This window comes from Ovis aries, chromosome 6 (genome assembly GCF_016772045.2).
Source record: "Ovis aries strain OAR_USU_Benz2616 breed Rambouillet chromosome 6, ARS-UI_Ramb_v3.0, whole genome shotgun sequence".
In the NCBI taxonomy this organism is placed as follows: domain Eukaryota; kingdom Metazoa; phylum Chordata; class Mammalia; order Artiodactyla; family Bovidae; genus Ovis; species Ovis aries.
In genome coordinates this window covers 92,198,000-92,225,489 of record NC_056059.1, presented here as the reverse complement: position 1 = coordinate 92,225,489, position 27,490 = coordinate 92,198,000, and the positions used below count along the sequence as shown (strand labels likewise).

Genomic DNA, 27,490 nt, shown 5'->3' with positions numbered 1-27,490 from the left:
GAGAGGGAATATATGGACTCCTGATTACTCACTTCCATGGATAACCAAGGGCTGGTGGTAACCTTATATCCATGACAGCTCTAAGTATTGAGAGTAAAAACAATTCATAGTTTAGTGAATTCATCAACTTTGGTGTGTACTTCATGTCATTACTTACACCCAAACCAGTGACCTATTCTGATGTAAAGCTTGTTATTCAAGGCCAGCCTTGAAATTCTATCCCTTATTAAGCATGAGAGAAAAAGAAAAATCCACCCCTCATAGACACCAAGCCCAACATATTCTTGCAAAACCTGGTGCTTTGTGTTAGACTTCACAGCTGCAAAGCAAAAGTGTGGTGGTTCGCAGGCATTTCTAAAGAGAAAATGTGGGGGTCCCCGGATGAAGATGGGGGGCTTTATTCGTCTTCAGATGTTGACATTCCCCAGAGCCACCACAACAAAAACAGAATTAAGATGCAAAAGGAATTCAGAACCTTCCTTTGCTATCCTAAGCCTGAGAATCTTTTCAAATTTAAATGAATATCTGTCAAACTAATTAAGAGAAGATGCAATGCTCTCATTCTGCGCTCATTAGAGGACAACTTGCAGGTCATAAATTCTTCAGGCAGTGGGAGTGAATAGGTCTCTGCTCTCTTGCTCAAGATTCCCGGCTTTGTTTATTTCCAGTTTAGCCTGTTCATCTCCTAGACTCAGAGATGAACTACAAAACATGTCTTATATCAAGTTTTAATTCTGTAAGACAGAAATGGATAAGATTATGATGAGATGTTGCAACTGATGTTTTTTAGTCAAGAAAACTTGGAGGAAATGAAGAGAAATTATTTATATCTGAGTGGCATCCTTTGTTTCTCCCAAGACATTTTAAATTTATGAGCAGACTTCAAAACACACATACACAGAGTATTTCCCTGATTTTTGCAGCTTCTGATACTGAGACTCAATAAATTGATTTGGTAAAATATACTCACACTGTGTCAGAGTCTGTCAGACTCTGGGTAGAGATTAACATTCCAAAACTACTTCCTGCATTTATCGGACTCTTGCCAGCTACCCAGTCCAATACTATGTGTTTAATTTAATGCATACATATTTAATTAATAACGTGGGTAACTCTGCAGGCAAAGTTTTTACCCCTATTTTACAGATAAGAAGATTAGGAGCAGTTATCTCGCACCATACTGGTAAGCAGCAGTCAGTAGAAAGCATGATGCTTAAAAATATTTGGGACTCCTTTGGTGGTCTAGTGGTTAAGACTCTGCCTGCCAATTTGCCTGCAGGTGACATGGGCTTGATCCCTGGTCCAGGAAGATTCCACATGCCCCAGAGCAACTAAGCCCATGCACCACAACTGTCGAAGCCCTGGAGCCCAAGAATCTGTGCTCCGAAACCAGAAGCCACCGGCAATGGGACTCACTGCAACTAGAGAGTAGCCCCTGATCACTGCTACTAGAGAAAGCCTGGGTGTAGCAATGAAGACCCAGCACAGGCCAAAATGAATAAATTCAATTTTTAATTTACTCACTTATATATAGTATCGTCCTTTTGACAAATTCTTGGAAATCTGAAATGATAAAGCATGAGTCTGCATCTAAACTGTTATTTATTAGAAAGAAATTTAACTGGAGCTATTAGAATTTCCACTGAATGTCTTTAAAGACGGGCTTCCCTGGTGGCTCAGATGGTAAAAAATCTGCCTGCAACACGGGAGACCTAGTTTTGATCACTGGGTTGGGAAGATCCTCTGGAGGAGGAAATGGCAACCCACTCCAGTATTCTTGCCAGGAGAATTCCAAGGGCAGAGGAGCTTAGCGGGCTGCAGTCCGTGGGGTCGCAAAGAGTTGGACACAACTGTGTGACTAAGCGCAGCACAGCACAGTCTTTAAAGATACACTTCAGAAAACAAGAATTCGCCATTTATTTAAAAGCCTACATGGTTTCCTTATTTTTTCTATGCTCTGGGATTTATGCCCCTGAAAATATATTGCTCCTTTCTTCAGCAATTCCATTAGGCTTTCTCACTGGTGTCACTTGGCTGAGTTGCACAATGCCTCAGCCACGTGGGCAGTTCTGTTTGACCATTTCCTTATTATTCCTTCCTTTTGCTACTTATATCTTAAATCAGATTGTGACCATTTCTGCTTAACCAAGTTAGAGAGATGGGTTACACTCACTTGCTCTCTGTCAACATACTAATAGTTTAATGGGATGCTCTGCTCAGTTGCTCAGTCATGTCTGACTTTTTGAGACTCCATGGACTGCAGCCCAGCAGGCTCCTCTGTCCAGGGGATTTTCCCAGCAAGAATACTAGAGTGGGTTGACCTTTTCTCCTCCAGGGGATCTTCCCAACCCAGGGAATCGAACCCGGGTCTGCTGCACTGGCAGGTGGATTCTTTACAGCTGAGCCACCGGGGTAGCCACGAGAGTAGCCCCACCAGCGTACCACTGAGTTACCAGGGTAGCCTCATAGTTAATGAGATACAGAATTTGAGGCTATGATTCTGATCAAATTCAAATCTAATTTATGGTGTTCATTATTTTTCAAAGTCTTCTTAGAATTTCTATAAAGTGAAAGTCGCTCAGTCATGTCCAACTCTTTGTGACCCCATGGACAGTATTTTCCAGGCCAGAATACTGAAGTGGACAGTCTTTGGGGATCTTCCCAACCCAGGGAACGAACCCAGGTTTCCTGCATTGCAGGCAGATTCTTTACCAGCTGAGTCACAAAGGAAGCCCAAGAATACTGGATAAGGAGAATTATTCTCTCCCACCATCAGGCAATAAAATGGGGCTTCAAAAACCCCTTTTCTGAGGTGAATGTCACCGACACATTGTTGTTTCCTGGGTAAATCTCGGCTCTCCATGGCTTCATTCATGCTTTTAATTAAGGTTTACTCTGATAATGCCATGCAGACCATCACCTCCACGGCAGCACCCACACTGCTGAAATCAGCATGAAACAGGGCCGTGCCAGCTTCCTACAGCAATCCCTTCACACATTCCCTCATACTGATGCTCTTATCACCATGGGGACATGACTTTTACAGCCCATGTTTCAGTTGTAGAAGAGGGTACTTAAATCAAAATCAGTTTAATGTTTATTGGCAAAGCTTTGTTGAACATTGAATCAAATGTGTATCTACTTTGCCCTTGGAGAATTCAACTCCAAAGCCACATTACATTGATTTTGACATTTTAGAGACAAAATGTACCTGAGACATCAACTAGTTTATATTTTTAATTTGTAGATGAGTAAATCCATATCATTACATTTTCAAGTATTTAGTCATTAATCTGAAATTCAATCTAGAGCAAATAGAACAGAATTCTCAGATTTTTTATTTTGAATATAATATCACTTCTGTCTTATAAAGCTTACAATTTTAGTGTTTCTACATTCTATTCATCTCCCTTCCCACTACTGATTTTAGGTGGTTATGATTTCAAGTTTCAGAGACTGTCCAACAATTACTAACATTAATCCTTGAAAAATAATGACTTCTAATATGTTCAAGGCATTCCTTAGATGAATCATTCTTATTTTAACATTTTAAGAAGAAAATTTAGGCTTTTAAGAGATCATTTTGATCAAGTGCTTCTGTTTACTGGAATAACACACAGGCAACATAGATATTTCACTAATAAGGAAGTATGTACCCAAATGATATAGTCAGGCTCTAAAGCAATCATGTGTCTTTATGTAGGAGGGCAAATGAGATATGTTTCTAGGAAATAAATGGAAAAACCAAAGTCCTCTGTTGAGAAGGGAAGAAAAAGTAGGCTGAGGAACTACAGAGCCTTCCCTGTCCCTAGCACCTGTCTTTCTCACTTCTTCCCTGGGGATGGTGGGAGACTCTCCCAGATCTCTCCAGGGAAGCATGTGATTCATTTTGGGGAGGGAAGGACTCTGTCACACCTGGTAATAAAATTTATGAAGCCAAAAAAAAAAAAAAAAAATCCACCAAAGCTGTGAACTCATCTCCACCTGTTTATGCACAGCATTTTGATCCTATCCTGCTTTAGGGACAATAAATATAACATGTCAGGAACTTGGCACAAATAGAGCCAGAATATATTTGATACCAACATCCCTTAGAGCACTGTCATCTGCAAGTATTACACCAGCTAAAACTGTTGAAAGCATCCTCTTTCAAGGCAACTGGAAACTCAAATTCTAATATGTGTCCCATGTTGCCTGAAGATCAGGATGCATCCAAGGCCTGGGAATCCAAGATGTTGATCTTATTCCAGCATTTCACATGGTCATACTGCATAGAAAGCCAAGGATTCAGTGATACATCAATAAAGCTCTGTTCTGCTAATTACAAAATACGTGTCTTTAAAAGATGACTGTCTCAAGGAATACGAGGTGATCAAGATTAGGCACTTTCCCACTACATTAGATTTAGGCAAGCTGCAGTGGCTCCAATCCATCAGTCTCAGTAGGCTACATGCCAATACAAAAAGTTCAGAAAAAAAAAACACCCTACCATTCATCAAGCACTTACTTTGTGCTAGTGACATGCATTGGCACATTTAGTCCTCACAATCACCCTCTGAGGAAAAAACCATCATCCTCATTGTGAAGATAAGGAAACTGAGGTGCTGGAAGAGAAGCGATCTGTCCAAAGTTCGAGAATCACACAGAGCCAGTGGCAGAGCCAGGATCTGAATCCAGCCAGTCTGGCTCAAGAGCCTTCTCTCCAGGGACCTCCCTGGTGGTTCAGTGGCTAAGACTCAACCCTGCTCCCAATGCAGGGAGCCTGGGTTGGATCCCTGCTGGGGGAATTAGATCCCACATGCCACAACTAATACGCAGTCAAATAAGTAAATAAATCTTTTCTAAGAGTCTTCTCTCCAAACTCATATCACAGTTGCACAATGAGTTCCACTGACCTAACTGAAGATGTGCTAACATTCATCGCCATGAAAAGTAATTTGCTTTCCTGCAGCCGGACCAAGAGGGATTCAACTTAAAAACCATTTTGTATCATTGGTTGAGTTTATTTATTATAATTAAATTTACTTTTGCTTGCTGCTGCTAAGTCACTTCAGTCGTGTCTGACTCTGTGCGACCCCATAGACAGCAGCCCACCAGGGTCCCCTGTCCCTGGGATTCTCCAGGCAAGAACACTGGAGTGAGTTGCCATTTCCTTCTCCAATGCATGAAAGTGAAAAGTGAAGGTGAAGTATCTCAGTTGTGTCCGACTCTTAGCGACCCCATGGACTGCAGCCTACCAGGCTCCTCCGTCCATGGGATTTTCCAAGCAAGAGTACTGGAGTAGGGTGCCATTGCCTTCTCCTTACTTCTGCTTACTATTTACCAATTTACTGCCACCAGGAAGCCTACATACTAGTAGGTAATCTTTCAAAGACAAAGCAAAAGTTTTTGACAGAGAACAAAAGCAGGAAAGCTGACACAGGGCTGTGGCAGTCATTTATCATGAATTAATATAATTTTATAGCCTTCAATAAACACAGTTAAACTCATAGCAAAATGTGGATTAACTTTATATCTTGCAATTTAGAAATGAATAAAATAAAATATGGCAGGGAAAGCCCTTTGTCCAACCTTTTTTTTTTTTTTTTTGAGATGATATGATTCCTATTTCACTTTTTAATTTTCTTTGAGTTAATCTTAGACTCACTGAGGACTTTTTGTATCATGAGCAGCACTTATCTCAGGAGTTGAGTTTGAAAATACTCAATCAATAGTTTTTGAAATAATGGGCTTCCCAGGAGGTTCAGTGGTAAAGAATCTATCTGCCAATTCAGGAAACACAGGTTCGATCCCTGATCTGGGAAGATCCCATGTGTCGAGGATCAACTAAGCCCGTGAGCCACAGCTACTGAGCCTGGGAGCTGCAACTACTGAAGCCCTCTCGCCCTAGAGCCCTGGCGTTCAGGGTGCCCTCGAGCCCTCTCAAGCCACCGCAATGAGAAGCCTGGATATAGCAACTAGAGAGTAGCCCCCACTTGCTGCTACTAGAAAAAAAGCCCACAACAGCGAAGACCGAGCTCAACCAAAAATAAATAAATAAAACTATTAAACAATAGATAAAATAGTTTGTGAAATTAAGATAATCAAAGAAAGCAGAGAAGAAGGAACAAAAGGAAAGTTCTGTGATTACTCCTGGATGGCTCCACACTTGGCAAGAGTTGGAAAGGCCCACCCTCCCTCTCCCTGGAGAACAGTGCTGAAACGTGCCGGCACTTCCTCACCCAGCCTCCCTCTTCGGCTCCTTCCCTTATCACCACAGAGGGCTAAACCTCACTAGTTGAAAAATGAACACTCAGTTAATCCAGTTGTTGTTTTTTTTCCACCCACAATCTTCCAAGCCACCAGCCTGATGATTTTTTGGACCGAGGTGCCTGATAATTTGAGAGTTGTGTAGAAAAAAGACAGCCCAGACGAAACCTATTAAAAGGATTAGCAGTTGTTTCCCTATATAGGCAGAGGAAAATAATTTCAGTTCTCAGAAAGCAATTGGAAGGCTAATTTCTCCCTGAAAGAGACAGTCCAGTATTGGATAATAATCACCTGATATTCCCAACAGCATTATTTAACTCAGGATTTCTCAACTTGTGCCACGTAGGCCAGACAATTCTGTGTTGTGGGGGCTGTTCTGAGCCCTGTAGGACCTGACCTCTCTCCACTAGAGCCAGTAGCACCCCAGCGTGACAACCAAAACCCCTCCAGACCTTGTTAAAGGTCCAGACTGGGTGGTGTTGAGGGTCGGGGTGGGGCACACTACTGCCACCAGGTGAGAACCACTAAATTTGTGACTACCACCGAATTCTCTTCTTTCTCTGTCACAGCAAACAAATTATGGATGGTTCATTTTAAACATTTTAAAAACTTCTCTTGGACTTCCCTGGAGGTCCAGTGGTTAAGACTCTGCACTTCCATTTCAGGGGGAGTGGGTTTAATCCCTGGTCAGGGAACTTGAGTCCCACATGCCGTGTGGCCAAAAAGACAATGAATAAATTTAATAAATAAAGTAATAAACAAAAGTAGCTTTAAAAAAAGCTTTTTCCTTTCTTTCTCAAAGGTATAGTAGATTTCAGAGTAGTACAAAAGACAGACTTTCCACTTTTCCTCGTTTCTGATTCTCATGGTTGCTTCCCAGGGATTCAGTGACAATCGAGGACAATAATGAGTGGGTGTGCCAAGTTGCCTCAGTCCTATCCAACTCTTTGTGACCCCATGGACTGTAGCTGCCAGGCTCCTCTGTCCATGGGGTTCTCCAGGCAAGAATACTGGAGTGGTTGCCATGCCCTCCTCCAGGATCTTCCTGACCCAGGGACTGCAGCGGCATCTTTTGGTTTCCTGCATTGGCAGCCGGGTTCTTTACCACTAGCACCACCTGGAAAGGCCCAGGAACAATAAGTGAAGTGAAGCGAAAGTCGCTCAGTCGTGTCCGACATTTTGGGACCCCATGGACTATACAGTCCATGGAATTCTCCAGAGCAGAATACTGGAGGGGGTAGCCTTTCCCGTCTTCAGGGGATCTTCCCAATCCAGGGATCAAACCCAGATATCCCGCATTGCGGGCAGATTCTTTACCAGTTGAGCCACAAGGGAAGCCCAATAAGAAGTGAAGTGAAGTGAAGTCGCTCAGTCGTGTTTGACTCTTTGCGACCCCATGGACTGTAGCCTACCAGGCTCCTCTGTCCATGGGATTCTCCAGGCAAGAGTACTGGAGTGGGCTGCCATTTCCTTCTCCAGGAGATCTTCCCAACCCAGGGACTGAACCTGGGTCTCCCGCATTGTGGGCAGATGCTTTACCATCTGAGCCACAAGGGAAGCCCAATAAGAGCTCACACCTAAATGTGTATTTCTTATCCCAGGCACGGTAACAATGTTAACTCATGAATTCTCACCACTCCCCTTTTTACAGGTGAGAAATAGAAGCACACTAGTTGTTTGTTTTCAGTTACAGGGCAGCATAAAACATTATTAATTTGTGAAAGCACAGCATACAGGCATTTATAAAAATATCACACCTATGTGCACTGAAAACTGGCACGACCATCAGGAACATTCCAGAGCAATGACCAGAGTTACAATCACTATCTTATCGAGACCGTTTCTTGATAAGGAAAATGAAGCATACCTTCTTTGGGTGCAACTGGATGAGAAAACCACATGCTTAGTAGGAAATATTCTTCATTGATTCAATAAATGTAAAATATCAAACGTAGCTTCACAGTTGACTGTATATCCTAGAAAAACATCTCAGTCACGTGAAAACCAAGAGTACCACGGTGCTCGGCCTTCTTTCCAGTGGCTCCTATAGACTAATGGTATGCTTCTCTATCCCCAGCGTAGTCACCCTCATCTCCCAAGACACCTCAGGAAGCAAGCAGGGGTGTCTGGGACCTTTCTTCTGATTCACGTAGCACGCACCTTCCACTCCTTGGGCCAATATTAGGAAAGCAATATTGCATATATTCACCACCTAACAGATGCCAGCCCAAGGAATAATCAAAGTCTGTAAAAGCAAACTGTATCTTTTCTTAATGTTTGAACACTGGCATTAACAACAAGGATGGCAGCAGCAACAAAGGCCACTTCTACCACGTGTGACCAGCATGCTGCCTGCCAGGCTTTGTGTTCATTACCACTTAACCCTCACAACAGCTCTGTGAGCTGAGTCATATTTCCCCCACTTTACAGATGAGGTTCATAACGGTAAGTATCCTGCCCAATGTGATAGAAAATACTGACCTGGTATTCAAACCCAGGACCATTCAACTCCAAAGCCTGAGCTATTATCCCATGGTGACAAGCATAGGGAGACAGAAAGAACCCTGCTTGCCTGTCTACTCTTAGGAACAGAACAAAAAATACTTTCTCCAAAGGAATGGGGAGGAACTTGCCTGGTGGTCCAGTGGCTAAGACTCTTGGCTCCCAATGCATAGGGCCTGGGTTCAATCCCTGGTCAAGACACTAGGTCCTGTATGCCACCACTAAGCATTTGCATGACATAACTAAAGATCCCACATGCTATAACCAAGACCTGGGCAGCCAAATAAATAAACAAATATTAAAAACAAAAAAAAATTTTTAAAACGGGTAAAGGTTTTGAGATACCCTAGGTTTATATCATTTTACTTTAGAAGGAATGTGTGTGTGCTTAGTCGTGTCCGACTCTTTGCAACTCCATGGACTGTAGCCTGCCAGACTCCTCTGTATGTGGGATTCCCCAGGCAAGAATACTGGAGTGGGTAGCCATTTCCTTCTCCAGGAGATCTCCCCAACCCAGGGATTCCGCCCAGGTCTCCTGCACTGCAGGCAGATTCTTCTCCATCTGAGCCGCCAGGGAAGCCCCTTGAAAGAATAAAAGTGATGAACTAGCTGTCTGCAGCTGGGCATTGTTTTCTTGTAAAGACTGACCATCCACTGCAGGAGGCTGTGCTGTACTTGAAACAAGAGGAACCATTTCCTCTGATACCAGCTGATTGTTCTCTGAAGGGACCCAGCTCAAGCTCAGTGTGCTCTCCCTCAATCACAAAAGCAACTCTTAAAGCCTTCTTTTTAATCTTTAACTACAGGCTCATATAAGGAACTTTTCATGGTTATTCAACAGTTAACACCTTACTATACACCGTGTCAAAGTTCTCGAGTTTATCAGTCTTTGCTGGGAAGCCAGAACCTTCTGCTGGGCTGCTGAAGTTAAAAAGCTAAGAGTGATTCTGACCTTCTCCTCCTCCCTCATCTAGAGAGCCAGCCTGCTGCCTGCTCTACCTGTTCTACCTTCTAGATGTCCATCCTGCCACTTCCTCCCCTCTCCTTGCCATAGCCTTAGTACAGGCCATCACTATTTCTCACCTGGATCAGTCCTCGCCCACTAGTTTCTATTCCTCTAGACTTGCCATCTTCAAAACTACCCTCCAAAATGTAGCCAAAATGGTCCCTCCCAAACACAAATCTGATTTTGCCCCTATCTACCATTTTTAAAAAATTAAAACATAGTTGACTTATAATATTTCAGGTATATAGAAAAGTGATAGTTATATTGTTATATATATGTGTATATATATTCTTTTTCATATTCCTTTCCAATATAGATTATTACAAGATACTGAATATAGTTCCCTGTACTATATAGTCAGTCCTTGTTGTTTATCTATTTTATATATAGCAGTTTGTATCTGCTAATCCCAAAATCCCAATTTATCCCTCCCCCTGCCTTTTCCCTTTGGTAAGCATCAATTTGTTTTTTAGGTCTGCCGGTCGTTTCCATTTTGTATATAAGTTCATTTACATCATTGTCTTAGATTCCACACATAAGTGAGATCACATGATATTTATATTTCTGCTAACTTCACTATGATTATCTCTAGATCCATCCATGTTGCTGCAAATGACATTATTTCATCTCCCCTGATCTACCTTTTAAATTCCTCATTAGCTTCCCATCACCTTCAGGGTCCTGTTAAAACTTATGAGGGTCCTTGCATATGTCCTTCAGTCAAAAAACAGCAAATACATTCAGACAGCCCACGAGGCACCTTTTGCGAAGTAGACAAAGTCCCTGCCAACTCCAGGGAGTGCAGCTTCTCCAGGGAGCAAAGCCCAGGTGGGATTTCAGCCCTGCTCCCACCCCATCTCTGCCCATCCCTTTTGCGGGTCACAAGTGCACGATCAGCCATGCAGCTCTGACTAAGGGTCTCTTCAAGCACCTCTTAGTTTACTTTGTTTAGAACACCTTTACCTACTAAATCTCTCTACCTAGCTCTTGTTTGCTGTTCTGATAATCAAGACAATTATCCTTTTCCAAGAAGCGTTCACCTATCCTATGCGACCAGGATAATTTTGTCCTAGTGTGCCTGTAGACTTTCCTATCCATTTCCTCCAGTAGAAGCTGCATTTTACAAAGCCAGAACCCTATCTTTCAGATCTCTGTGCCTAGAAAGCCTAGCACAGTGCCTGGGAGACTGCAGACCAAGAGCTGCCAAATGTCAAATGAACAATGCCTCTTGTTTTCTTAGTCTTGTCACCGAGTAAGACCCTCAGCAATTTGGAGATTAGGCTACAGGGGGAGTCTGCTTCCTCAGATTACATAATCCCTACTCAAATAACCAGAAGCCAGACCTCATTTAGCAATCATTTCATTAACCTATGATTAAGAAGAATCTTAGATTTCAACTTCCTGTCCCCTCTGTGGAGTAAACTAATACATCTGTCTTTCACCATTATGTCTTTTACTGGATTCTCCACCATCATTATCATATCCACTTCCCAGACTTTGGGCTGCTCTGGTGGCTCGGATGGTAAAGAATCTGCCTGCAATGCAGGATACCTGAGTTCAATTCCTGACACACAATATATGTTGTACTGCTAATCCTATCCTCTAACCAACATGGCTCAGAGGTTAAAGCGTCTGCCTGCAATGCGGGAGACCTGGGTTTGATCCCTGGGTCGGGAAGATCCCCTGGAGAAGGGAACGGCAACCCACTTCAGTATTCTTGCCTGGAAAATCCCAAGGACAGAGGAGCCTGGAGGGCTACAGTCCATAGGATCACAAAAAGTCAGACACGACTGAGCAACTTTTCACTTCACTCCCAGACTTAACAAAGAGCCATCCAGCTGGATGGTGGGTGGGTGTGCTGGAGGGTAGGGGAATTGGAATTTGTGGTACTTTCTACTTTCTCTAGTGTTTGGATGTTTCTGTAATAAAAAGTGAGTGAAAATAAATACTAAAAATTAAATAGAGAGGGGCTTCCCTGGTAGTCCAGCAGTTGGGACTCCAAGTTTCCACTGCAGGAGGCGTAGGTTCTATCCCTGGTCAGGAAATTGGAATCCCATGTGAGGGCGGGTTGGAGGGGAAAAAAAAAAAAAAAGAATCCCAAGTGCCACATGATATGGGCAAAAAATAAAAATAGTTAGCCATGCTCACTGAACCACAGGCTTGGATTCTTGTATTTCCGCCTTTCTTGGGATCTTCTCCATGGGTCCTGTGTGGCTCTCCCAGTTGGCCTGTCCCTCATGGCCAGGCTGACGTCATGTATGACTCCGCTCAGTTCTCCTGCCCACACTCTCCTCAAACCCCTTATGTATCCCTTCTTGACACAAGTCCAGAATTCTCTTCTCTATTCAAGCCAGGCCACAGGAAGCAGAACCTGGAAATGTAAAATGTCTGGCAAAAGCACTTGTATATCTGAAATCTAGCTATTCTATTTGTGAAAAATGTAGTTTTCAATAGGGTGCGAGCCATTTTAAGAAGGACTGGGCAGATAGCACACAGTTTTACTCCGAGGTGTTATTATCTTTCTGCTTACAACTCCTCTAATGGAGCATGGCCCTGACCAAGCCCCTGTGCAGGTGTGAGGCCGGCCCAGCTCTTCCTTGGCCATAAGCAGAGCCATTCACGTTGTTGCCCGTGGAAGGTGGACCCAGGGCCCAGGGCCTGAGTTACTAAGGTGATGAAAGCTGGAGAGCTGGAGGACACGTGGTGCAGGACCCAAGGCTGCGTGGTGAGCGAGCACCACACACGAGCGGATATGGGGGGACAGACACCCGGAAGTTGGGGGAAATGCTTGGTGGACTTGGTGGTTGTCATTGCAAGTGACATTGAACCTACAGAGAAATTTAAGCAAAACTGGGAATTTCTCAGGAAGGTCAAGGAGGGAGACAGTCCCAGGGATTGTAAATATTTTCAGGTTCTCCCTCATGCTCATCTTTTTGGACGTGTGTATATCTGTGTGTGTGTCTGTCTGTCTGTCTTAATTTCAATGTTTTTCTCTTTATCTTTTTCATGTATATACTTTTCTCTACACTAAATAGGACTCTTCTTCAGTGTGTTTGTGTGTGTGTGCTAGGAGGGTGGATATGGATGCAGGAAGTAAGCATGGAGCAGAGAACTTCAGTTTTACTTCATTCCATATCAGTTCAGTCACTCAGTGTGTCCAACTCTGCGACCCCATGGACTGCAGCACTCCAGGCTTCCCTGTCCATCCCCAACTCAAACTCATGTCCATAGAGTCGGTGATGCCATCCAATCATCTCATCCTCTGTCGTCCCCTTCTCCTGTCTTCAGTCTTTCCAAGTATCACAGTCTTTTCCAATGAGTAGGTTCTTCACATCAGGTGGACAAAGTTTCAGCTTCAGCATCAGTCCTTCCAATGAATATTCAGGACTGATTTCCTTTAGGATGGACTGGTTGGATCTCCTTGCAGTCCAACGGACTCTCAAGAGTCTCCTCCAACACCACAGTTCAAAAGCATCAGTTCTTCAGCATGCAGCTTTCTTTACAGTCCAACTCTCACATCCATACGTGACTACTAGAAAAGCCATAGCCTTGACTAGATGGACATTTGTTGGCAAAGTAACGTCTCTGCTTTTAACATGCTGTCTAGGTTGGTCATAGCTTTTCTTCCAAGGAGCAAGTGTCTTCTAATTTCATGGCTACAGTCACCATCTGCAGAGATTTTGGAGCCCAAAAAGATAAAGTCTGTCACTGTTTCTATTGTTTCGCCATCCATTTGCCAGGAAGTAATGGGACCAGATGTCATGATCTTAGCTTTCTGAATGCTGAGTTTTAAGCCAACTTTTTCACTCTCCTCTTTCACTTTCATCAAGAGGTTCTTTAGTTCTTCTTCGCTTTCTGCCTTAAGGGTGGTGTCATCTGCATATCTAAGGTTATTGATATTTCTCCAGGCAATCTTGATGCCAGCTTATGCTTCCTCCAGCCCAGCATTTCTCATGATGTACTCTGGATAGAAGTTAAATAAGCAGGGTGAACAATATACAGCCTTGACGTACTCCTTTCCCAGTTTGGAACCAGTCCATTGTTCCACATTGCTTCTTGACCTGCATACAGATTTCTCCATAGGCAGGTCAAGTGGTCTGGTATTCCCATCTCTTTAAAATTTTCCAGTTTGTTGTGATCCACACAGTCAAAGGCTTCGGCGTAGTCGATGAAGCAGAAGTAGATGTTTTTCAAATTAACCATTTCAAAAAACAGAAAGCTCTGCCTTCTCTTAGATTCTGTATAAAATCTCAGGGAAGATTCTGAGCTGCCTGGCTTGGATACACTCTTGCCTAAGACAGGTCTTTATGACTTTATTCAATGGTCACTATGTCCTTCTTCCTCACAAACATAATTCTGATCCTATGCTCAGAAAGATGGTTGCTCCCACATCCCCAAGAAGTAAATCATTCATCAGGACTTCCCTTGAGGTCCAGTGGTTAAGACTTAGCTTTTTAATGCAGAGGGTGTAACTTGGATCCCTTGTCAGGGAGCTAGGATCCCACATGCCTCGGGGCCAAAGAACCAAAACATGAAACAGAAGCAATATTGTAGCAAATTCAATAAAGACTTTAAAAAGTTTATTTTTAAAAAATCATTCTTCATCTACATTCATCATGGTACTCTGACTCCCATGTCAGGACTACTCCAGGCATGGGTATAGGACAACCCTAGCAAATGAGCTCTGACCCAAAGGAGAGTTTGTAGGAGAGTTTTGGGGAAGGTGTTCCTCAGTTTTGCTAAAATATACCAAACGGGGACTCCTTCCTGCCTTTGGACAAAGTTGTGCAAAGACATGATGCTTGGAGTCACAGCAGCCATCTTGTAATCATGAGGATGAACCTGAGGATTAAAATCATCATGCAAAGGATTGTAGAATGGAAACAGGTAAAGCTGGAACCTCGATGACATCCTAGGCCATTCAGTTAACCCTGGAACCACGTCCATTAGGAAGCCCGTCTGAAAGGAGAATAATGGAACTAATGTTCAAAGTCAACTGAAATGAGGGACTACATAGTCCAAGGAGAGAGTGAAGAGCTACCTACTTGCTGAATCATAATAAAGGCTGGTGGTTACACATCTTACTATGTGTCAAGCAGTGTTCTAAGTGCTTTATATGTATTACTTCATTTAATCTATGCAACAACTCAACAAAATATCAATAGATACATTAATTATTCTCTACTTTTCAGATAGGTAAAACGAGGCCCAGAAACATTGAGGAGTTTGTCCAACATCACAAATCCAGTAATGCCAAGGTGGGAAAATCACTGACACTTTCGACTCCTCCAGACTTAATCATCACATTAAACTTGGAAGTGTTCCTGGTTTGTTACAATCAGATTTCTCAAGCTTCACTGCTACCCTTCCAAAAACACATCTTTTCATTTGAGCTGGTCTGAGTGGGTTTACCCTTTCTGAACCCAAATGTTCCCCCAGGCACCAGCATTGGCCAAACTGGGGCTTCCTTTCTCTGCCCCTTAATAACTCCGTGAGTCTCAGGGTCCATTTGTTAAATGTACTGTTATATGTTAAACGGTGGTGGTGGTTTAGTTCCTAAGTTGTGTCCGAGTCTCGAGACACCATGAACTTTAGCTCGCCAGGCTCCTCTGTCCATGGGATTTCCCAGGCAAGAATACTGGAGTGGGTTACCATTTCCTTCTCCAGGGGATCTTCCCAACCCATGGATTGAACCCACATCTGCGTTGGCAAGAAGGTTCTTTACAGACTGAGCCACCAGGAAAGCCCCCCAGGTGTTAAATGTAAAATATTCAGTGTCCAAATCCCCACTTTAAAAATCCTCACTAAGTGGGATTCTTGGTTCCCTGGTTTGCTCCCTCCCTAATTGTCTTGTGGCCAATATTAGTTTGAGGTCTTTTAGGGGCACTGTTTCTAGTGTGATAGGACTTATTAATTAAAATATTAATGAGACTTAACAAAAGATGAAGCTGTTGACACTGCCTTATTAATATCTTCACCTCTAATTTTATCTGGTTTGTAACTTTTCAAAGTTTTTGCATTAAGTGGCATCCTGCATTCACATACATCTCTGTGCCTCTGTGAGATTAAGAAGGCATTTCTTTGGCCCTACTACTATTTATTCAAGTCACACCCTCACTCCCTCACTTATTCAACAAATATTTGAGTATCCGCCATGCCCCAGGCACTATTCTAGGCACAGGTATCAACAGTTTTTGTTCTCTGACCTCATAGAGGGCAATAAAGTATAATAATATGCCAGATCATTTTTTTTTCCCTCTAAATCAATAGGAGTGCTACCACAAATGAAAAAGGTTCACAGGACTAGATAAAGCAGTTGTGGGGCACATTCAAATAGGATTTAAGGGCGCAGATCCTGCTGGCTGACTGCCTGGGTTCAAACTCTCTCTCTCAACTGCTCTCTCGCCATATGACCTTGAATAGTTCCTGAACTGGTATCACAATTGTTTAAGAATTTGATAAATGGGGATTAAAATTGTAGCTTTGTCCATAGGCTTTTTAGGAGTGCATGTTTATCAGTTATTTAAAATATAAATTCATACAAGTATTTGTTCAAAAGGAAAAGCAAGCTATAGTCTATTCCTACCCGCTGATCATGACTAAGCAACTCTGTAACAAGTAGCAGTGATATGACCACACCCTGATATTTGACTCTGTAAACGGGAGCACAGGACTGTCGACATTGGGAGAATAGGGGCTTCAGGCACCCGGATCAGCGTCACCACTGCAGGACCAGGGTCATCACTGCAGGAGGATGACCCATCTGACCCCTAAGTCGAGCAGAGGTTCCACAATCATCTATTTCTTGCTCTCAGAATCCTTAATTTAAGAGGTCGGTTAAAGAAAATTTACAGTGACTTTCCCTGCAGAATTTAGTTTTCAATAAGCATATCTTGAAAGAAAGCAGAATCACACATTTGGAAAACTTAAGAAACCAAGCTGCCATCCAAATGCTTGAGAACCCCTCTGCCCACTGGTTACCCAGCCTCCGCTGGAATGTTCCCACTGCCGAGGGTACACATTTTTAGCTTCTTCCTTTCCCATCATCTCTAGTTACCATCAAGAATTTCCTTTTATTGTCCCCAAAACCACTTTCCTTGATTCTGGAGCAAGGATAAGATAACCCTGATTCTAAATGATGGCCTTCAAATGCTTGGAGAAGAAGATTCCCTCTCTTCTAGTTTCTGAGCTAGTCACTACTTGACCTGAGTTCCTACCAAAATCCTTCAAAAGTTCAAAGGAGGAGACACAGAGGTGTGTCCAAGCAGATAATTTTGAAAGAGGGTTCTCAAAGCAGCCAGGAAAACCAGTCTTGCTTCTGGGCTCAGGGAAGAAGGAAAAGACATGGATTCCTTGTTTTAACTACATCTGCACCAAGTTCCTCCCCATGTGGGATCCTGTGGCCTGAAGGAGGGATCCTTATCAGAACTCAAAAATGAGTACATTGCAAGAGCATATGAATTCAGTGGAATTCAACAGGATTTTTGTAGCTGAAACTTAAACCAAATGTATCCAAAGACACCTGTCCCTAGAGAGTATAAACTATAAACTTAGTGTTTTCCTAAAAGAGATAATGCTATAGTTTAAAAGGCTAGTTTTTTTTTTTTTTAGTTTTTTTTTTTTTAAATTTTAAAATCTTTAATTCTTACATGCATTCCCAAACATGAACCCCCCTCCCACCTCCCTCCCCACAACATCTTTCTGGGTCATCCCCATGCACCAGCCCCAAGCATGCTGCATCCTGCGTCAGACATAGACTGGCGATTCAATTCACATGATAGTATACATGTTAGAATGTCATTCTCCCAAATCATCCCACCCTCTCCCTCTCCCTCTGAGTCCAAAAGTCCGTTATACACATCTGTGTCTCTTTCCCTGTCTTGCATACAGGGTCGTCATTGCCATCTTCCTAAATTCCATATATATGTGTTAGTATACTGTATTGGTGTTTTTCTTTCTGGCTTACTTCACTCTGTATAATCGGCTCCAGTTTCATCCATCTCATCAGAACTGATTCAAATGAATTCTTTTTAATGGCTGAGTAATACTCCATTGTGTATATGTACCACAGCTTTCTTATCCATTCATCTGCTGATGGACATCTAGGTTGTTTCCATGTCCTGGCTATTATAAACAGTGCTGCGATGAACATTGGGGTACATGTGTCTCTTTCAATTCTGGTTTCCTCTGTGTGTATGCCCAGAAGTGGGATTGCTGGGTCATAAGGTTTTTAAAAAGCCCTCATATGTTTGAAGATATAGAATTGGGACCCTCTTAGATGATAAAATTGAACAGCTAAGGGGCCGAGTGTGGGAGTTTAATTCTCATAATGACGATCAGCTTTAATCAGAACAACACTCTCTTCTATATGCTCACATTATCCTATCTTTAAATCCTAGGTGGTGGTAATAATAGCCATTGTTAGGAACAATGGCTAACAATTATAGAAGAATTTTTATATGGTAGGCACTTAAGGCTTCAAACAAGTTATTTCATTTAAACCCTGCGACAGCTCTGTGAAGTAAGTCCTCATAGGGTTCACTCAGAGAAAGTCAAATGCCTGTGGTGGTACAGAGGGCCCTGACCTTTGCCCCCACTGCACTCCTCTGGTTATTCCTTTCACATGCCATCTATGCTGCCCCCAGGGCCTTTGCACTTGCTGTGCTCTCGGTTTCTATCTTCTTCCCCAGCTCATCCCCAGGCTTAGGGTCTCACCTCCTTCAAGTCCTATTTCGTCTTCCTGCATCACCTTCCTCGTAGGCCTTCTCTCACCACCCTTCAGAAAATGAAAGTATCGCTTCTGCTTACATTCCCTGCTTTAGGTTTCTCCATAGCAGTTATTTTATAACCTAGTTATTTAGGGGTTTGTCTGTTTTGACCAGAATGTATGCAAGGATTTTTGTCTACTTTTGTTCACAACCCTAAACCCCCAGCATGTGGAACACAGCTGGCACGCGGTAGACACTGCATAAATACTTACTGGTTAAATTTTATACATGAGGCAATCAGTACAGAAAGGGCAAGGGGTCATGCTTTTCATAGAAAGACTAAGTTAAACTCAAGAGTATACATCCTTTTCCCGAGAGTTGGTCACATTATTTTTGACCATCAGGGGCAATATGTTAGATCTGAATAATACTTGCAAACAATACTAGCAATCAAAAATGCAAAGAAGTATTCCACATGTGTACTATATTCATGAGTTCTATATGTGTAGGAAAAATCACTTGTTAGAATATTTTTTGACTCTACAGAAACATTTTATTTGACAGGATTTGAGGAGATATATATTTATATCCTCTCCAGGTTTTAAAATGAAAATATAAATACTTAAGACATATATGTAGAATATAGAAAAATGATATAGATGATCTTATTTGCAAAGCAGAAATAGAGACACATGTAAAGAAAATATGGCTACCAAACGGAAAAGGGATAGGGTGGAGTGAATTGGGAGATTGGGATTGACATAGATAGACTCCTGAGTTTATGGATAAAACAGATAACTAATGAGAACCTACTGTAGAGGACAGGGACTCTCCTCAGGGCTCTGTAGTGATCTAAATGGGAAATAAATGAAAAAGAGGGGACACATGTATACATAAAGCTGATTCACTCTGCTGTACAGTAGAAACTCACACAACATTGTAAAGCGAGTATATTCCAATCAAAATTAAGAAAAGAAAGTCTAAATGCTTACATATATAAAGATTTGAAAATGTATATATATATTCATTCTCACGAAAACATTTTCCCAGAGTTGTACGACAGCAAGAATGACAGCTTATTATAGATGCCATTCATTCAGGGATCATTTCCGGAGTTCCTTTTATGTGATTATATTTAACCTTCCTAATAATGCAGAAAGCCAATTTGCAGACGAGGAACTATGCTCTAACAGGTTGTGCACCTTCCTAAAATAGCCCAGTACAGGGTAGAATTTAGAATGGAATATAATTCTTTTGTCTCCATCTAGAACGCCCACTCCCGCAGTCACAGCTGCTGGCTAGGCTTCAGGTATTTAACATTTTACAGGCGCTTCTATCCTGAGGAAGGAACTCAGTTACTATAAATGGCTAACTGAGAGCCCACCGACTGAAAAACTAAAAGCTATATATATTACTTTCCTCTCTCTTTTCCCAAAGTCTACTCTTCAAACAGATTTTAGAGACTCATAGTGGAGCCCCTACATCGTCACAGTAATGGTCTTTGTCTGAAGTTCATTTCACTCACTAAACATCGAGTTTTATAAGGCTCACATTATTACAGAGGGAAAAAAAGGCAGCTGCTGACAGGATCTCTAAGAGCAGCAAATACCAGGAAAATCTCAAAAGTCTGACCACTTTTTTTTTCATAACCGGAGTTTTGCCAATGATTTCGCCACAGCTTTGAAAGCTTGTTTTCACCTCTACCCTTTCCCAAAAGAGAATTCCACCCCAGGGGAGAGAAAAAAATTAAGACCTCAAACCAAGTACAAATTGCTCATTTAAAGAACAGGAATTAAGTATGTGGGGGCTTTTCTTCCTTAAAAGCTCATCACTCTGTAGAAAGAATTCAAACTCTGTCTTTCTGAGCAGTGGAGCTGGTTTTGGGGTTTTGTGTTAGTTAATTTTAATTAAAAAAAGGGGGGGGCACCATTCTTGAGAAGCTGTTGCTATGAGACTTCCTGGGCCTCAACAGATGGCCACAGAGCAGTTCTCAGCCCCAGCTCTGGGCTCTGAAGCCCTCCACTCAGGCATACCATTAACATTCCTGAAATACTTTCGGAGGCAAATGCGGGCCAGCCGCCTTCAGACTGGCTCACCCGCAGCTCCTGGGCCGGCCTCCCTGGCCACTGGGCCTGGGCTGAGATTTGTTATAAATGAATGATCAGGCCTCTCTAGGAAAAGGGCACAGCACAGATGCTGCCGTCAGCGGAGGCTTTGGACAAACTTTACTCACACTCCCCTGGGGGTTTTGAGTCCTTCAGGTGAGCAGGTGGGCGCACATGGGTATGCAGACATTCAAACATATGTGCACGTGCACACACACACACATGCACAGGCACCTCACTCCACACCCACTTCAGTTCATTGTTGGGAAGCCTCTGACCCCTCCGCATCACAGTGGTCCAGTTGTGAGCAGCAGAGTTTTGGACTGAAGCCTTTTTAGTCTCTAGAGTTGCTGAGGAAGAGGCTTAAGTATTCCTGATTTCTCCTCGGACAGAAAGGAAGGGAGAAAACCAAGGCGGGGCAGATTCTACATCCACACTAACTTCTTGGTGCTGCTGGACAAACCATTCTGCATCATCACTTTTCTCGCTCTTCCAAACTGGGATGATGATATTGACCTACATGCATCAGAGAGAGGAACTGATGAACCTGATTAATAAACAACTGTGAAACCATTGCATAAATATCAGTGAATAAATATCACAGGACCAGCCTCCAGTGCTTCCAGGGAAGAAGATAAGGAAGGAACTTAGAGACGGCACTTGGGGGTCTAATCGTAGGGGCCACCGCCCTTGGACGGCTGGTCTGGATTACCGACCACAGGTTTTGGTGGAAAAGGTCTCCCAGTACCTGTATGGGTCACTAAGGAGCTTCGGGACTTGGAAAAAAACTAGTGATTCTCAACAGTCACAGCTTTTCAGGGTGGGGCTCATTTAAATTCCATCTCCTGAGTTGTCGTCACAAAACCATGTCTGGAGTGTACAAGCAAAGTCCTACCAAAGTGTCTGAAGCCAGAGTCACTGGATCAATTGACAGGACATCAGAGCCATCCTACCAGTTTCATTTCACAGACGTTCGTTAAGAGCACTTCTCCCTGTGATATCAGATGACAGGCCACAAACACCGCACCGCCACCATCATCTGACGTTGATTTTTAAATCCAATCTGCAACTAGGAGCAAAACGACTTGAGACTGCTTAGGTTCCCACCTTCCAAAATCACCCATCTGTTCAGACATAAAGCTTTCCTCTCGTCTCCAAGTTGGGAACATTAGGATTGCTGGAAGCAATTTAAAAACAGAAAACAAAACATGCCTTTTAGAAGCTCAGCCTAACAGGAAGTGCACCTCCTTCCTATTAACCAGGGACGTTTACATGAAGCCATCTATAGCGGGGTGGAGATGAGGACTTTTTCCATTTGTCTGGTCTGGCCCAGTTGTTCAGATTCTGAGCTCACAGGGCCCTCATCCTCACCCACCCGAGTCAGAAAAGCCTGGGGTAAAGGCTGGAATCTGGAACTCTTTTGAGGAAGGAGAGGAGGAGAGAGAGAGGTGAGGGGAGGGCAGAGCCTGACGTGGCTTCATTTACATAGCTGACCCTTTCTTGAGCAGAGCCACTGGGGCACACACAGTGTGTCTGGCAGGCAACACTACTGTGCCTCATTGTGTGTTCTCCAGAATGCTAGAGGGGTCCATCCCCATGGTCCCCATGGACGAGGGAGCCTGGCAGTCATTCCACAGCCCCAGAAACGAGACACTGGGGAATAAAATAAATACAAGATACTTAATCCCCTGTCCCACTAACTCTAACAATGCTGTTCTTGGGATGAAATGTGCACGTGTGTATACTAGTTATTAACCATTGTGTTAAATTACACCTTCAGGGGTCCCCTTATACTCTGTAGATAGGTACAGGATTTTCTACACTCAATATGAAATGTGAGGTTTTTGTGACTTTACTTCCTTTTTAATTAGAGCAGGTCAGGAAGCAACAGTTAGAACTGGACATGGAACAACAGACTGGTTCCAAACAGGAAAAGAAGTACGTCAAGGCTGTATATTGTCACCCTGCTTATTTAACTTATATGCAGAGTACATCATGAGAAACGCTGGGCTAGAGGAAGCATAAGCTGGAATCAAGATTGCCGGGAGAAATATCAATAACCTCAGATATGGAGATGACACCACCCTTATGGCAGAAAGTAAGTGAAGAAGAACTAAAGAGCCTCTTGATGAATGTGAAAGAGGAGAGTGAAAAAGTTGGCTTAAAGCTCAACATTCAGAAAACGAAGATCATGGCATCTGGTCCCATCACTTCATGGCAAATAGATGGGGAAACAGTGGCTGACTTTATTTTTCTGGGCTCCAAAATCACTGCAGATGGTGATTGCAGGCATGAAATTAAAAGATGCTTACTTCTTGGAAGGAAAGTTATGACCAACCTAGACAGCTTATTAAAAAGCAGAGACATTACTTTGCCAACAAAGGTCTGTCTAGTCAAGGCTATGGTTTTTCCAGTGGTCATATATGGATGAGAGAGTTGGACTATAAAGAAAGCTGAGTGCCGAAGAATTGATGCTTTTAAACTGTGGTGTTGGGGAAGACTCTTGAGAGTCTCTTGGACTGCAAGGAGATCCAACCAGTCCATCCTAAAGGAAATCAGTCCTGGGTGTTCATTGGAAGGACTGATGCTCAAGCTGAAACGCCAGTACTTTGGCCACCTGATGTGAAGAGCTGACTCATTTGAAAAGACCCTGATGCTGGGAAAGATTGAGGGCAGGAGAAGGAGACAACAGAGGATGAGATGGTTGGATGGCATCACTGACTCGATGGACATGGATTTGGGTGGACTCCGGGAGTTGGTGATGGACAGGGAAGCCTGGCATGCTGCATTTCATGGGGTCGAAAAGAGTCAGACGCGACTGAGCGAGTGAACTGACTGAGAGGTTTTGAAACTAGCTCTCTCTTCCTTTCTGTTTCTTTTTAGGACTCTGAGGTTATTATGGACTGTAAATTTTTTTTTTAAGATAGTGATTAGGGTTGAGATGATATTTATCCCTCCCTATACAGCAATGACTTATTCTTAAACCAGGAAACCAACTTTGATTTATACATTCTCTAATTTGTAATTCATAGGTGAAGGTAGCATTTTGAACTTGAACTCAATGCTAAATATTCAGTATTTATTTAGCTTTCCACATTTACTTGTCCTTTAATCTCCTCAATATTTATAATTCACTTAATATCTACCTACCAACTGATCTGATTTTTCAATCAACACCAACCATCTGTATTATGGGGCACATACATTATATTTTAAATGATTTCTGTAGACTTGCATTATGATCACATTTCAACCCGTGGGCAATGTCATTTCTGATGCTTCTATTCATCAGAGCAGCATTTTTAGTATTTATATTTAGTATTACAAATACGCTGATCTTATTACAGGAAAATGTCTTTATAAAGAATATTTAGCTAACAGCTGAGAAAGATGGAGACTTCCGACTGCCTATAAATAATGAAAGAAAAAAACATATTTCAGGATGATTAACATAGATCTTGAGTACATGGTTTCTGAATGTTTATTGCCTTGCTTTTCACCACTTCTGTTTGTTCTATTCCTGTTTACTGGTTAAATGGAATCATTTAGAAGTGGGGAACAGCTTCCTCCTATGTTTGAAATTAATATAGTGGGGAAAGTAGCCTCAGAACTTCTTTGGATTTATAAATGGATCTTCACCCATATACAGAAAGTTTTCATTAAAAAAAATAAAACTTTTCTTCCTTATCACAACAAGCAGGCAAGGGTGTAAGCATTTGTCCATATCACTAGTCATTTTACCAACCTTGGATTACTAAACCCTACAATAAGAATATGCTGACACCAATCCAAGAGGAAGACAGGATGGCCCCAAAGTATCTGTCGATCAACTTAAAAGTACATAAAATGAAGTCATGGCAGAGCTTAAGCTTAATCAGAATCATGGCTTAATATTCCAAAGCATCTCACTGTGACTCAAAGTTAAGTCCTTCTGTCTAGAATCTGACTTTCTCTGGAAAATAAAGGTGAGGGGAAGTGAGCCAAGCAGTACAATCAAACCCCATGCTGGAGTGAAAGTCACTAACTCCTCCGTGCTGAGCAAGCCTTAAAAAAACAAACAAACAAACAAACAAACAAACAAAATACTGCTTTCCTATCACAAGAGGAAAAAGTTAAAGACAGCTTTAAAAAGAAATGGGATGAGAATTAAATGATAGCTCCCGGGATTGCACGGTTGGGAGGAGCCTATGGCACAAGCATATACATTTGTTGGCCTTGATGAAAAGTTACTTTATTCCACCATCTCTGGAGCTCCTCATCAAATAGGAAGGAGTGCACAGTGAGGCCCCAGCTGCCTGCAAGGATGACAGTGGTTTGTCAAGTACCCACCCCCCACCATGTACATCTTTATTTCTGCCTTGGTATCATTTTGCCAGCACATCGGACACTCAAATCACTTACAAATTTCATCATAAAACCCTAAACTAAAACAACTCCCCAGACCTTCTTTAGTTTACCTGCCCGATACAAGCATTTATGTCGAATTAAATGGAGAAATCCGGTCGAGAAATACCTGGTTTAAAAAGGGCTTACCTTAAGGAAGTCTAAGCCGGCATTTCCACTGTCCTTGATTATCTGTTGAACATCTTCGTCCAGCATGACACGGGGCCAAGCCGGCGGCCCGAGGGGGCTCAGGGGCTGGGGGGAGGTGACATAGAGACACGAATCCGGTCCGGAAAGAATCCCGGGGAAGCAGCTCCAGGAAGGCGAATGCGAGAGCTAAGACACAGGTGTCAGACACCACCCAGGCACCTCCGCTGGGAACCTGCAATCAGGCGGCTGCCCTGATTAGCCAAGTACAAAAGGCAGTTCGGATTACTGCCCTCCTCCCAGCCAATCGCCGGCCGGCCTGCCTGACAGCGGCGGGCACCCTGATGTAAGGGGAAGGCCACGCGGCCAGAGCACAGAACCGGTTTCTGGAGTGGCTGCGGGCACGCCGGCCCCGCGCACTCCGGGGCCCACGCTCTGCAGAAGCTGGCTCACTATTGCAAGCAGAGCTCGTGGCAACGGGTAAGCCCTCTCCTGCCGGTCCCCACAGGTCGCTCTAGGGTCCTTCAACTCACAAAACCACGATGCGAAGACGGTTAAATGGAAGGGAAGGACGATAGAATAAATGGGGTTGGGGGCGTCACTCACAGGGCGCCCCTGTCCACTCTTCCTCTCGCCCCTTGCCGGTCCCCACTCGGGTTTCTGGGCAGCTGAATAAGTTCAATTTTTAATTAGCTATAGTTTTGGTAAGCAACAGTTTCTCACAGAAACTAGGAGGAGCGGAAGGAGACTCAACAGAAAGGACTATCTTTCTACCGTTATTGTTTCCGAAGCATAATGTTCAATACTGTTCAACCCTGGCAGACAAAAATTTATAAAAGGCCGTTCTCATTAAAAAAAAAAAAAACAAAACAAAACAAAGCAAAAACAGTAAATGCAGTACACTGGAGTGCCACGCGGCTCACCTTTGTGTGTGCAATCTTGGCAAAAAGAATTTCACTTAAACAGATCATCTGAGCCTCTGAAGCAGCAGGCCTTTGCAGCTGTATGGAGAAGCAGTGCTTGATTCAAGTTTCGGTATTTGCCCCAGACTGTAGGGGTCAGCTTAACAGTAACCATAGCCACAAAGAGAGAGAAAAGGAAAAGGGCACACAGAAAGAGAAGGCCTCCAAGTGTGTCTGCATTCCTGGTTATGCAAATACATTTTCATTAGTTTACCGCCCACACGGTGGGAAAAAACAAACCATGGATCCACGTGTAATCTGTAAACCTCCTTGCTACAGAAACTTTAAAAGACTTCCAGATTATTTTTTCAGATGTGGAAAGAAAGAAGGAAAGGGAGCACACACACACACCCCATTCTGACATCACAGGGGGCATTATACTCTAAATACAGTTGTCACTTCCACTCCAGACACCAAGAAAGTCTGAAGCATCCTTGAGGATGTCAGTACATTTCGAAGGTGAGACTAACTTTATTTAGAGATTGTTCCTGTATTAACTAGCAGGACTGTCCCTCCAGAATGCTCCACTTGAGTTCCAGAGCTATTTCTCTTCCTGTAATATGAAATCTAAGGAAGCAGGATTGAGGCAGGTGTGAGATCGGAACAGAGGTGGGAGTGGAACAGAGAACCCTCTTTCAGGAGAGAAAGCTCCTCTAGACCTTGCACCCTGGATGCATTCCTTTGAAAGTAACCTTCTTTTCTTTGCAGAAGGCAAAATTCTTTTTATTTTCTTTAAAAGCCTTTAATTTTATTTTGGACTATAGCCGATTAACAACGTTGTGATAATTTCAGGTGGACAGCAAAGGGACTCAGCCATACATATACATGTATCCATTCTCCTTCAAAATCACCTCTCACACAACAGGTTGCCACATAACACTGAGCAGAGTTCCCTGTGCTGTATAGTAGGTCCTTGTTGGTTATCCCCTTTAAATGTAGCAGGGTGTTCATGTCCATCCCAAACTCCCTAACTGTCCCTTCCACACTCTCCCTCTTCCCCAGGAAGGCAAAATTCTTATCCCAGTTTTGTGTTTTCTTCCTCGACCCCACAGCCTCCCCAGATACCACAGCTAATTCGTGTGTCCTTCTATCACAGCTACTCTCACCAAACCAGAGGTCAAGGGCAGCCAGGCCACAAAATTCATTTTGAATGTGTCAAATTTAACAACCTGCTACTGCTGGCCAGGAGCTGGTCTTTCCAGTGCCCATGACAAATGGCTGTGCCTGACATGCGTTTTTCACAACCAGCCATCTAGTATGGGAATGCCATGCCCTCCACCAATGGGACATTCCCACTGGCTTAAAGGACCCAGGAGTCCACCCCTCTTCATTTTGCCAGTAATTTTTTTAGTCTAGTTCTACACAACCTAAGCTCACTTCAAATCTACTTCCATTCAAGCTGCCTGTGACAATATGCTCAACAGATTA

At 43.0% G+C, this 27,490-nt stretch overlaps 1 protein-coding gene across 5 annotated transcripts in view; it reads right to left on the bottom strand.

The window, feature by feature from the left end:
• The window catches only part of SHROOM3 (shroom family member 3), a 331,320-nt gene that overhangs the window by 150,222 nt on the left and 153,608 nt on the right, over positions 1-27,490 (bottom strand). For 4 of the 5 annotated variants that reach the window (XM_060417298.1, XM_060417300.1, XM_060417301.1 and 1 more), the window contains exon 1: positions 25,104-25,339. The exons of the other annotated variant lie outside the window; for it this stretch is intronic. The gene's annotated coding sequence lies outside the window, so the exon portion shown is untranslated. Of the gene's footprint in view, positions 1-25,103; positions 25,340-27,490 lie in introns of those variants that run through there. 5 annotated transcript variants of the gene reach the window in all.